The following is a 12299-nucleotide window of genomic DNA, read 5'->3' on the forward strand; positions in this document are numbered from 1 at the left end:
ATCTTTGGAGACTCACCACAAACTTGGACAGCAAACCGTCCTACACACCCTTCCCCAATCCAGCCCCGTGGGGTCGCCCACTCCGCAGGGTTTCGATTGTACCTTGTGCACACCTCTGTTTGAGCACTTTCAACATTGTAACTTAATTACTGATTCACTCCTCACTTCCTCCGCCACGCTGTGAGCTTCTTGGGTCCAGAAGGTGCTCTTCTTCCTGTCCCCAGCACCTAGCATAATGCTAGCAGGAATTAAGTGCTCAGCATGAATTTGAATAAATTGTAACCGCTGGCACTTAACACCGTTCTCCAGGGTTCCAAGACCTCGCCAAATACAATTGCCTTTTCCACGTTTCCTCCATCACCCTTTTCCACACCATCACCTCTTCCTTCTTTAAATTCTGCTTTGACTTCACTAGACTCTACATTTGCCTGGTTCTCCTACCTCCTTGAACCTTTTCTAGCTGCCTACTTTACTGACTCTTCTTTCTCCTCCCACAACCTTAAATGCGGGTTGTCTCCAAAGCCCAGCAGCCTATGGCCTTCCTCTTTTCTAGTTTCAGATATGAGTTATCTGCAGACAATCAGATAATCTCTTCCCCTAAACACCAGCATATATTTCCAATTTCTTGATAGCAGTTTCAGTTGTGAGATATACCACTAGCATATCAAATGTGATTTGTTTAAAACAGAACGTATCACACTTATCCATATTAGCTCCTCTTCTCATCCTCCCTGTTTCTGTAAATGCCTATATCCTAAGCTGAAAATTCTTGGCTATCCTTGGCTTCTCTCCTTGAAACCTCCTCTCACTGACCTTAAATCCTGTTTGTTTTGTTTTGTTTTGTTGCCTTCTTTGATCTTTCACTCCTTCTATCCAAATCAAGTGAAACCCAATAGTTATTGACCTATGCAATTTGCATTCAATCTGCTGACTGCCCTACTCTGGACACAACAGTTTGTCTATTTTCATTTAAAAATCACCCAGAGATAAACACAAAATTCCTTTGTCCTCCAGACGTGCCACTGCATCAATTCTAAACCCTCCATAATCTCCTAATCCATCTATACTACTCATACTTATTCTCAATTTCTTGTCTGTATGGCCAGGACACTCAAGATGGCTGTTGCTCTCTGCACAGACCCTGCCACAAGTCCCTGCTTCACTCACATGACTATCCAATCCTCTTAAGTATAGGGTTAATTAGCCCCTGGTAACTAACTGATGAGCCCCACCTGACGTCAACTCCCCTCCCCCACCTCCCGGGTCAATGGTAGCCTCCTTCTCCCCCAAAGTATCAAAGATTGCTGCTATGTTCTGTCTGCCACCCTCGGTGGGGTGTCACTCCAGGACCTTTTGCTTCAGACCTCCTATCCAAATAATCCCTTGATGTCTCTGTTTCCAGGCTCTTTCTTCTCTTTGGATCTGGGCCTGTGGGGTGCAGCCCAACATCACCCCAGGTATTACCTGCCTAAACCACACTCATTCCTCCTCATAATGGAGTTAATGTTTTCTCTGCTCAGTATTCCTCTTTTCCACATCCCACACATTTGATCTCAAGTGTCTACATGACTTCCCCATCCCCATGCCCTGACTTCAGCTGACTGGTCCAGTGGTAGAAACCTGGTCAGTACTGGGCCAATCAGTTATTCCCAGGGACTTCCTGAACTAAAACTGGAAAAAAGAGCTTTTAACCCCTGGTGGTTCCGGTGGAGCTCCTGAGCAGCCTGCTGATATTGTGAAGAAAATTGGTTTACGGAAAGAGAAAATAAAATCAAGGTGCTAAGGAGAGACAGAAATGGAAGGATAAAAGAAGATCCAGTCAGCATTTATATTGCTAGTTCTAGTTTCTGAGGCCCAGCTACATGGTTGTTTAGTCTTTTCCTTGACTTTTAATCACCAATACATTTTTTTAACCTAAATTTATCTGAGTTGGGTTTCTATCACTTGCAACCAATAGGTCTTAATTGATACATAGAATCCACCTATTAAGAACACACCTTAAATTCCATGTTCTCCTTAAAAACTTGCCCTAATGCCTCCATCTCAAAATGATTGCTCTCCTGACATCCTATAATATTTATTCTTTATGCTGTAACACTGGCAATTACTTGTGTTCAAGTGAAAACTAGATTACAAACATGACTAAACTGCTTTTTCATTGTTTTATGTATACAAGACTTTTCAACAGAGAGTAAAACCCATGAAGGTAGTGATTTTGTCATATACTTTAAAATATATATGACAGTAACCTGCACAAATTTAGACAGAATGGGCACTGCCTCAAGAGGCCAAACAAAAGACAAATTTCATGAAAACCTTTTAGAAGGGCTGTAGTGACACAGTCAAGCAAAGAATATTGTAATAGGGCAAGAGGCAAATATGATTCAGCAATTTCACCTCTTGATGGAGTCCTTTCAGAGTTTAAGGAGGCAAAGGAAATAAATGATTTCAGAAAAGGATATTACCTGGTGGGAGGTCATCTGTAACCCTACAGATCCAGGGTTAGTTTCCTGCTTTGCTAATCCAGGAACTCGATTTTATCTGTTTACTCAGAGGATTACTTCATGACAAGCAACTTCATAGGAGGAGAAATGACAAATCAGAATGTCCATTTATTAATTGACAACAGAAGATGGGTCTGATTTGAGACCCAAGACCATCTACCCAGGACAGTCCCTCCTGGTGGGGAAACCCACCCTCCAGGCCAGACACAGACCAGTGGGTGAGGAGGGTCACATAATTAGAAACAGCTGGCAGTGCTCAAGCAAACTGTCCTTTAAACAACAGGTATTGTCTATTCTTCCTTTGGGGATATTTCTATCTGCTGTGCTGAGACCAGACATTTTATGATGCCACTTTAATCAGTATATAAACACAGACATGTTCTTTTTCTGTGGCTCTTGTCTTAGTTAACTCCAGGTAGGTAAACCCCAATCCATCCCCCACCAATACATGAGCAGTGACAATCCCTTCAGACTGAGGTGATTTTATCCTCCTTTACAATTACAATCACAATCCAGGTGGCTCTATCACTGTCCCTTCCTGACTTGGATTTGGGAAAGATCTGCTGTGTCTGCCACAGCATTACATATCTCCTCAACCTGAATTGCTTTTGCTTAAACCTAGGAGAAAATTTATTTTTCACTTGCCAGGGTGCAAGATTTGGACAGACTTAATAGCTTCAGTTTCTGATTGACATTTCCTAACTGGTAGTTGTTTTCTGGAGTTGAGCCCTAAGGGGGAACTACACATTGTTTCCTGATATTTGTTCTTCCTTTGTTTCATTGTAATAGAATATTTAGCTGGGCCCATAAATAAAGTTTACATTTCCCATTTGCAGCTACTAATGGAAGTGGGAATGTTACCTGATGGCGGCTGAGAGCTTTCCTTAAAAAAGTTGACAGGTGTCCTCTCCATCCTTCCCCTTTGCTTTCACATTACTGCTTAGAACCTGTCATGGCAGAACCCCATCCTGGACCAGGAGGATGAGGGCAAGCTCCTGCAGAAGTAGTTGAAAGCTAGAAGGAGCCTGGGACCTTGACGACTTTGTGAGTCAGAGCAGCCAAAACAGCCCTGGATCGCCTATATCTGGACTCTAACATGAAAAGTCAGCTTTTTTTTTTTTCCTATTAACACTGCTAATTAGGGTTTATCATCCACAGGTGACTCTAATCCTAAAGTATCCCACTTTGTACCACTATCTGTAAGTGTACAGCTTGACCAATTTTGGGTCATGTTTCTTTTTTAGTAAAAATAACACATCCAGATAACTAATAAGGACCTACTGTGGAGCACAGGAAACTCTACTCATTACTCTGGAATGGCCTATATAGGAAAAGAATCTTAAAAAGAGTGGATATATGTACCTGTATAACAGATTCATTTTGCTGTACACCTGAAACTAACACAACATTGTAAATCAGTTATACCTCAATAAAGATTTTAAAAAACCTAACACACACACACATACCCCCAGGGACTTCCCTGGCCATACAGTGGTTAGGACTCCACGCTTCCATTGCAGGGGGCGCAGGTTCCATCCTTCGTCAGGGAGCTAAGATCTCTCACAAGAGTGCGGCCAACAACAACAACAAACAACAATGACAACACATCCAGGTAAACCCAACAGGAAAGACAGACAAAGAGGCAGGGAATTCCTAAACTCACTGAACTTTCTGTGATGATGGAAATGTCCCCTATCAACGCTGTCCAATATGGTAGACCTCAACCACATGTGGCTGTTAAACACTTGAAATGAGGAATTGAATTTTTAGTTTTATTTATTTTAATTAAGTTTAAATAGCCACATGTGGCTAGTGGCTGCAATATGGGACAGTGTGGTCCTAGATAATGGTGCAAGAACCCTGAATTACTCCTGAATGGGTCAGCATGTGAAAGCCAGATATTACTAAACATGATATGGGAAATATATAACTCAAGTATAAATTTTGTCACAGATTAAACCATCAGAAGAGTCAGGTAATACTGGCTCGGGTGGTTTCAACCAGTAGGGCATTATTCTGCATTTTCTCTCCCCCATCACCTAAATGTGGGCTTCCTCAAGATTTAATACTCAAGCTTTTTTTAAAAAATAAATTTATTTATTTTTAGCTGTGTTGGGTCCTCATTGCTGCGCGTAGGCTTTCTCTAGTTTTGGCGAGTGGGGGCTACTCTTCGTTGAGGTGTACAGGCTTCTCATTGTGGTGGCTTCTCTTGTTGCAGAGCACAGACTCTAGGCGCATAGGTTTCAGTAGTTGTGGAACACGGGCTTAGTAGTTGTGACTCACAGGCTCTAGAGTGCAGGCTCAGTAGTTGTGGCGCATGGGCTTAGTTGCTCCGCGGCATGTGGGATCCTCCCGGACCAAGGCTAGAAACCATGTCCCCTGCATTGGCAGGCGAGTTCTCAACGACTGTGCCACCAGGGAAGCCCAGAAAGCTAGCTATTATTGTTGAACTCTGGGACAGTGCTCAACAAGTCCACAGTCTAGTGCATGGCATGGTGTCAAATAAAAAATGGCAGCACGGAGTGAGAGGAATTATAATAGAGGGAGTTACTAGGTACAGGGTGGCCCAAAGAAGGGTGTGATGGGCCAGGCACCGAACCTAACACTTTTGAGGCAATTTCTCTTTTAATTCTCACAACATCCTATGAAATAGGTACTAATATTATGCCTATTTCACAGGTGAGAAAACTGAATCTAACAGATGTTAAGTAACTTGCTAGTCACAGGCTTGTCATAGCTGGTGAAGTGGTGGAACTGGTATTCAAACTATGTTTGTTGGTTCTCTCCAGGATACATGCTCATTATCCACTACTCTGTATCATATCTGCTCATCTGAGTCAGGGAGTAGTTCCTAGAGGAAACTGAGCTGAGTACTAAAGGATAAAGCACTTAACAGACAGACAAGAAGGGAAAAGGCAATCCAGGTGAGGCAGCATGCATGCCCAAATGCACGGGGTTATGAAAGAGATCATGTATCTGAATAAAAGAGTTCTGTCTGGCAGAATGCTGACAATTTCCAGGGACTAAATTCACACACAGTGTCAAGCTTAGGGCCAGACATTTACCATATCATGTCTCTTACATCTTACCACAATCTTACAAGACAAATGTTATTTCCCTCTGATACCTCTGAAGAGAATGAAGCTCAGAGAGGTTAGGTGACTTGAACAAGTTCACACAAGCAGGGAAGTGGTAGAACTGTCCTCTGAATGTAGGTCCTATATCTCTATGCACTCCTTTGGATCATAGGGTATGGTGAGGGCAGATGGAAAAGGAAGCAATAGAGCAGTTTCTCAAGTATTTTTTTTACTGTGACCCACAGTAAGAAATGTAATTATGACCCAATACATACATACATATTAATATGGTGGAATTTTCCAGGGCCCACCAACATCCAGTTCTTCTATCCCTCTGGGCATATTGGAGGATAATATTTCTCTGCCTCCTGGCAATTAGGCAGCCATATGACTACTTCTGGCTAATGAATTACGAGCAGAAGTGACATTTACCAATTTCTGGCCAAAACATTTCATTTCAGGTTCAAGACCATCCAATGTTCTCTTCCCCACCACAGTGATTTTGAAAGCATGTACTGAGCTGGATGTACCACAGAATTGAAACATCCTGCATTGCTCTTTTTTTGTTTTATTTTTTTTGACTGCACCGCACAGCATGTGGGATCTTAGTTCCCCAACCAGGGATCGAACCTGTGACCCCTACAGTGGAAGCACGGAGTCCTAACCACTGGACTGCCAGGGAATTCCCCACCCTGCATTGCTAATCCAACAAGAAGAGGACAGTTGCCCTAGAGCATTTCTGAGATTCACAGTAGATTTTGCATGAGTGAAAAATAAGCTTTGCTGGGTTAAGTCACAGAGATTTGGGTGTTATTTGTTACTGCAGCAAAAGCTATCCTATCCTCACTTACGTAATATATAAATGAAACGTAATCCTTGATTAATTTAAGTAATACACTCTCATAGTTTCAATTATATATATTACACTTCTTTAAATGTTACATGTGACCCACTAAATTGATTTCATGACTTGTAAACAGGTCACCACTCATAGTATGAAAAACATTTTGAAGAGTGGTCTGGGCTAGACAGCATCACAAATCATATTTCACACCAAGCCCAAGAGTTTGAACTCTATCCTGTAGACAAAGGGGTGCTCATTGAAAGGAGAAATACAAATAAGATATGACTTTTAAAAATGTTCTCTAAGAACAAGTCATAATGGCTTTAAGAGATGGTGTAGAGGCTGAGGAAAAGGTAAGGAGACTAATGTAATGTAAATCAGGGCGGTAGCAGTGGGCATGGATGAAGAAGATAGTGAGATGTACTAAGGAGGTAGAGTCAGAAGGCTTATAAAGTGTTTGAGGGAGGCATGAGGAAAGACACCAGGAAGCAGTTTTGGATAACTGGGTGGACAGTGACCCCATCAATTAGTAGAGTGAGTAAAAGAGGAGGAACAGGTTTATAGATAAGGATAAGGAGGGTAGTTTACACACGTTAATCCAAGGCACTTGTGGGTCATCTGGTAGGGGGTGTGCAGTAAGCCTGTTGACATACATGGAGACCTGGAGAGCAGAATCAGCTGATTATACAGTCTTGGGAATTATATTAGCAGAGTGGAGTTCAAGCCTGAGTGAATACCCATTCATTCATTTGTTCATTTGTTTAGTATATTGTTTGAGTGCTAATATGTGCCAGACATCATGCTGGGCAATGGGCCAGATACAACAGAGTTTTCAGATCAACAAGAGAAAAGGGCCTAAAGTGGAAAACCAACACTTAAGGGACGAAGCCTGAGAAAGAGTGGTCAGAGAAGCAAGAGTAGAACCTAGACAAAGTGGCATCACATAAGCCAAGGGAGTCAAGAGAGGAGTCATCAATAGTGTCAAATGATACAGAGAAGTCAAACAAGGTAAGAACCTAGAAGGAACAATGGATTTGGTAGTATTTAATGATATGGGCATGAGGAGCAATTTTTTCCCAGGATCAGGGCTAAAGAGTAGACAGAAGGGGACTTCCCTGGTGGTCCAGTGGTTAAGACTCTGAGCTTCCAACAAAGGGGGCAGGGGTTTGATCCCTGGCCGGGGAACTAAGATCCGGCATGCCACACGGTGCGGCCTATATAAATAAATAAATAAATAAATAAATAGTCGTCCCTGTAAATTTATTTTTTAAAAAAAGAATAGATGGAAGATGAGAGCATTCGACTATGACCGTGGCCTATATTTTCAGAAGCATGGCTCTTATAGTGAGTCTCTGTTATTGATTGCTAAGCAGCATTTCCTCTCCTCCCAGTTCTGTGTCCCCAAATATTGTTTGGAAAACCACTCCTCCTCCATTCTCAGCCACATGATTTGGGTGGGATTAACTCCAAATACAGCTCCAAGGGTTGCCCTAACTGGCTCAATCCAATCAGCACAGCCCAACCCTTGGTCCCAGGGACTGGTTCAGAAATTGACAACTAATTCAGTCAGTGCCAAGGAGTTCTGTGGCCTTCTAGGAAGAAAGAGCTTCCTCTCTCTTCCCTGGAAGTTCCTCAGTGAGATCCTCTATCTTTCCATGGGTAAGGTGGTGGGAGGATTTGAGCTACTTTGCAACCATGAGGAGAGAACTTAAAACTGCCAGGGGTGAATAGGATGGGACACCAAGGATTAAAGTAGAGCAAAGAACACAAAGGGACTAGGCTCCTTCAGACATCATTTGAGCTACTGCATCAAGTGTTGCTTAAAGCCAGACATGCTTCTGGACTTTTCAGTCACATGAGCCAATAGATGCTTTTGTTTAAGCCAATGTGTGTTGAGTTTTCTGTCACTTGCAGCCAAGAGCATCCTAAGTGATGGGGTTGTGAGGAAGAAAATAGAACATAATTATAACTAGAGGAGACACAAGGTCAAAGAATTTTTACTGGGCTTCCCTGGTGGCAGCAGTGGTTGAGAGTCCACCTGCCGATGCGAGGGACGCGGGTTCGTGCCCCGGTCCGGGAGGATCCCACGTGCCGCGGAGCGGCTGGGCCCATGAGCCATGGCCACTGGGCCTGAGCGTCCGGAGCCTGTGCTCCGCAGTGGGAGAGGCCGCGGCAGTGAGAGGCCCGCGTACCACAAAAAAATAATAATAATAAAAAAATAAGTAAAGAATTTTTACTTTTCAGACAAAAGAGATGTGTTAAAAGGAAGGATCCAGCAGAAAAAAGAGAGCTTGAAGGCACAGGAAAGGGCAATAATAAATAGAATAATGGTTCAGAGAATAGAAGTAGCAGAATATAAAGCATAGGAGGAGATTTAGACAGAAGGGAATGCCCACCAGTACCTGGGACAAACTAGGCACTCAATGTTTGTCAAGTGAGGATGTTAATCATTTGGAATCTTCCGAAAACTCCTACATATTGACAGACAACTTGTTTATATAAGTCTGCATTCTTCTGCACTTAAATCTTCCTGAGTCATTGTCAGAGGGTCACTCTAATTTCAGCACATGATAATACGCATGTGCTGCTTATTTCAGGAAATATCAGGGATAAAAATAGTCCCTGATCCTGAACCCCTAATGTAATTTTTGGGCTTCTCTGTGTTGAGACCAGTGTTTTTCAAAATGAGACCATCCCAGGACTTTCCTGGTGGTCCAGTGACTAAGACTCCACGCTCCCAATGCAGGGGGCCCAGGTTCGATCCCTGGTTAGGGAACTAGCTCGCACATGCTGCAACTAAAGATCCTGTGTGCCTCAGCGAAGGTCCCACATGCTGCAACTAAGACCTGGTGCAACCAAATAAATAAATAAACAAATAAATAAATAACATGAGACCATCCCATACTCTTGAGGAAATCACCATGGGTATCTGTTAAAAATGCAAATTCCTTGGTCTCACCTACTGAAACAGACTCTGCATTTTAATAAGCTCCTAGCTGCTTCTCAGTAAAGTTCAAGAACTGCTGTATAGATTGGAAGCAAGGATGGTGTCTTTTTCACCTTTTGTTTCCTCAGCCCCTGGTTCAGTGCCTAGCACAGAGCAGGTACTCAATTGGATGTTTTTTGTTCTTTTTGTCTCTGTTTCTGTTTTAACCGAGCCGCTTTGGGATTGTAGTTCCCTGACCAGAAATTTAACCCACAAACCCTGCAGTAGAAGTGCAGAGTCCCAAACACTGGACTGCTAGCGAAGTCCCTTATAAAAGTAATTTTAAAGATATAAGATTATCCCTGTGGCAGCATCCCTTTCACTTCCTGGCATTCTGACATGCTTTTCCTGAGTGCTTTTTTGAGTACAGAGGACACTTCAGGTTATGTGCATATCAAGTGCACACAGCATCTGTTATGTGTGTTGAGGTAGGAAAAGGTTATGAACCATGGAGCTATACTGAGAGAGGCCAGAGAGAGGGCTGACCTTCAACATATTAAAATCAATTCTCACTCACCAGGAGGGAATAAATATAAAATAAACCCAGGTTTCCCATTTAATCAGTGTTCAACATGTACAGCATATACAACTTAGTCATGGAGCTGAGGCCTATGGGGATAGATATTACCTTGTAGTTACACGCAGCATTTTCTCAGACTCCTTTGTGCCACCTTGGCCTGGCAGTCAAGCCAGTCTAACACTACTAGGAGAGGTCACGTTACAAGATAATACATGTTGCCCAATCCTGTTTTTGGGGTGTGTTTACATGTGCTCACCCAAAGGTCTGGAACAATACACACCAAACTAGTCTTAAGAGTTAAGGAGAGGGGGCTTCCCTGATGGCACAGTGGTTAAGCATCCACCTGCCAATGCAGGGGACAGGGGTTCGATCCCTGGTCCGGGAAGATCCCACATACTGCCGAGCAACTAAGCCCGTGTGCCACAACTACCGAAGCCTGTGTTCCTAGAGCCTGTGCTCTGCAACAAGAGAAGTCACCACAGTGAGAAGCCTGCGCACTGCAATGAAGAGTAGCCCTCGCTCACTGCAACTAGAGTAAAGCCTGTGAGCAGCAATGAAGACCCAAAACAGCCAAAAATAAATAAATAAATACTTTGAAAAAAAGAGTTCAGGAGAGGGACTTCCCTGGTGGTCCAGTGGTTAAGAATCTGCCTTCTAATGCAGGGGATGCAGGTTCAATTCCCGGTCAGGGAACTAAGATCCCACATGCCGTGGGGCAACTAAGCCTCACACCACAACAACTGAGCCCATGTGCTCTGGAGCCCATTCACCACTAGAGAGAAGCCCACGCACCACAACTAAGACCCAACACAGGCAAATCAATCAATCAATATTTTTAAAAAAAGAGTTAAGGAGAGAAGGAGAATAAGGATGAGGGCTACCTTTTTACTTTATATACCTCGGTATTTGGATTTCTTATTTACAACGGGCATATATTAATTTTGCACTTGAAAAATAAATTCAAAATATCTGAGAGTGACTGAAACATGCCCCACATTCCCCCCAACTAATTAAATTATACTTTACTCAAAGTATTAACTTAGAAATGTGTGTCACTCAGTGTTGCAAAAACATTTTTTGAATGAATAAAGAGCCTCGAGGAGACACTGAAAGAAACTGTGGCTTTAAGCCCTGTCCTCAACACACCAGGGGTTTGCCTTCTTCCTTTCCTTTTGATTTCATCTATTCCTCTTTTTTTCCCCTTCTCCCTTTCTCCCTTCTTCTCCTTCTTCTTCCTCTTCCAAAAAAAAAAAAAAAAAAAAGCACCTGCATGAGAGCAGTCAGTAGGAAAATATGATTCTATTCACACATTGGGGCATTAGGGCATGATTTAGGACTGAAAGAGAAAGTCATCCAGTCTAAGGCAAAGTAAGAAAAACAGGGAGAAAGAGGAAAGGCCAGCACGAAAAGCATGGTGTTATGCTGAGGGAACACAGAGCTCAGAGTCCCTAGGTTGTCATCTCTCCTCTCTCCTTGAAGTTTGGCTGCTCAGTTCATCATTGAAAAGTGCTCAGGCTCTGGTGAACCAGTCCCTGCTAACCAAAGACAGAGAGAATGATTTATAAGATTGATCAACAGTTTATTATGAAAAGTATATTTGTCAAGAATATTTGTTTCAGCCAAATATACTTGAAAAGTATATTTTTCAAGAATATTTGTGTCTAAAAAGAAAAAGCCTTTTTAGATTAGGGGGCTGCTTGGAGTTCAGGGGCTTCAGAGAAGATGAATATGGAGGGTGCTAAGTGATATTTTCTCCAAACTGGGGAAATCTGGAATGTCATCCACTCTTGGACTCCCAGGAGAGCATGACCAGGCTGATGGACAGGGCATGCTAGCTGCTCAAGGCCCCTCCAGCCTACAGCACTGGAGACGTATTAGAAGACTCTCCTTTCCCTATCCCGCCTCTGGCTACTGTGTTTCTCCTTTCTTGCCCCTTCTTGACCACCTTTACTATCTTGCCCCTCCATATGTTTTACACTAAAATTATTTCCAGTGTGCTGCTCCCTTAACAAGCTGAAGGTACTTGTCTACCAGACCAGGGAGAGGCATCAAATTGCTGACGATGGTTAAGAGTGCTACTCTGGGGCTTCCCTGGTGGCACAGTGGTTAAGAATCCGCCTGCCAATGCAGGAGACATGGGTTCGAGTCCTGGTCCGGGAAGATCCCATATGCTGTGGAGCAACTAAGCCCATGCACCACAACTACTGAGCTGGCGCTCTAGAGCCCGTGAGCCACAACTACTGAGCCCGTAGCCACAACTACTGAGGCCCATGCGCCTAGAGCCCATGCTCCCAACAAGAGAAGCCACCACAATGAGAAGCCTGCATACCACAACGAAGAGCAGCCCCCGCTCGCCGCAACCAGAGAA

The sequence above is a fragment of the Kogia breviceps genome, chromosome 3 (genome assembly GCF_026419965.1).
Source record: "Kogia breviceps isolate mKogBre1 chromosome 3, mKogBre1 haplotype 1, whole genome shotgun sequence".
In the NCBI taxonomy this organism is placed as follows: domain Eukaryota; kingdom Metazoa; phylum Chordata; class Mammalia; order Artiodactyla; family Physeteridae; genus Kogia; species Kogia breviceps.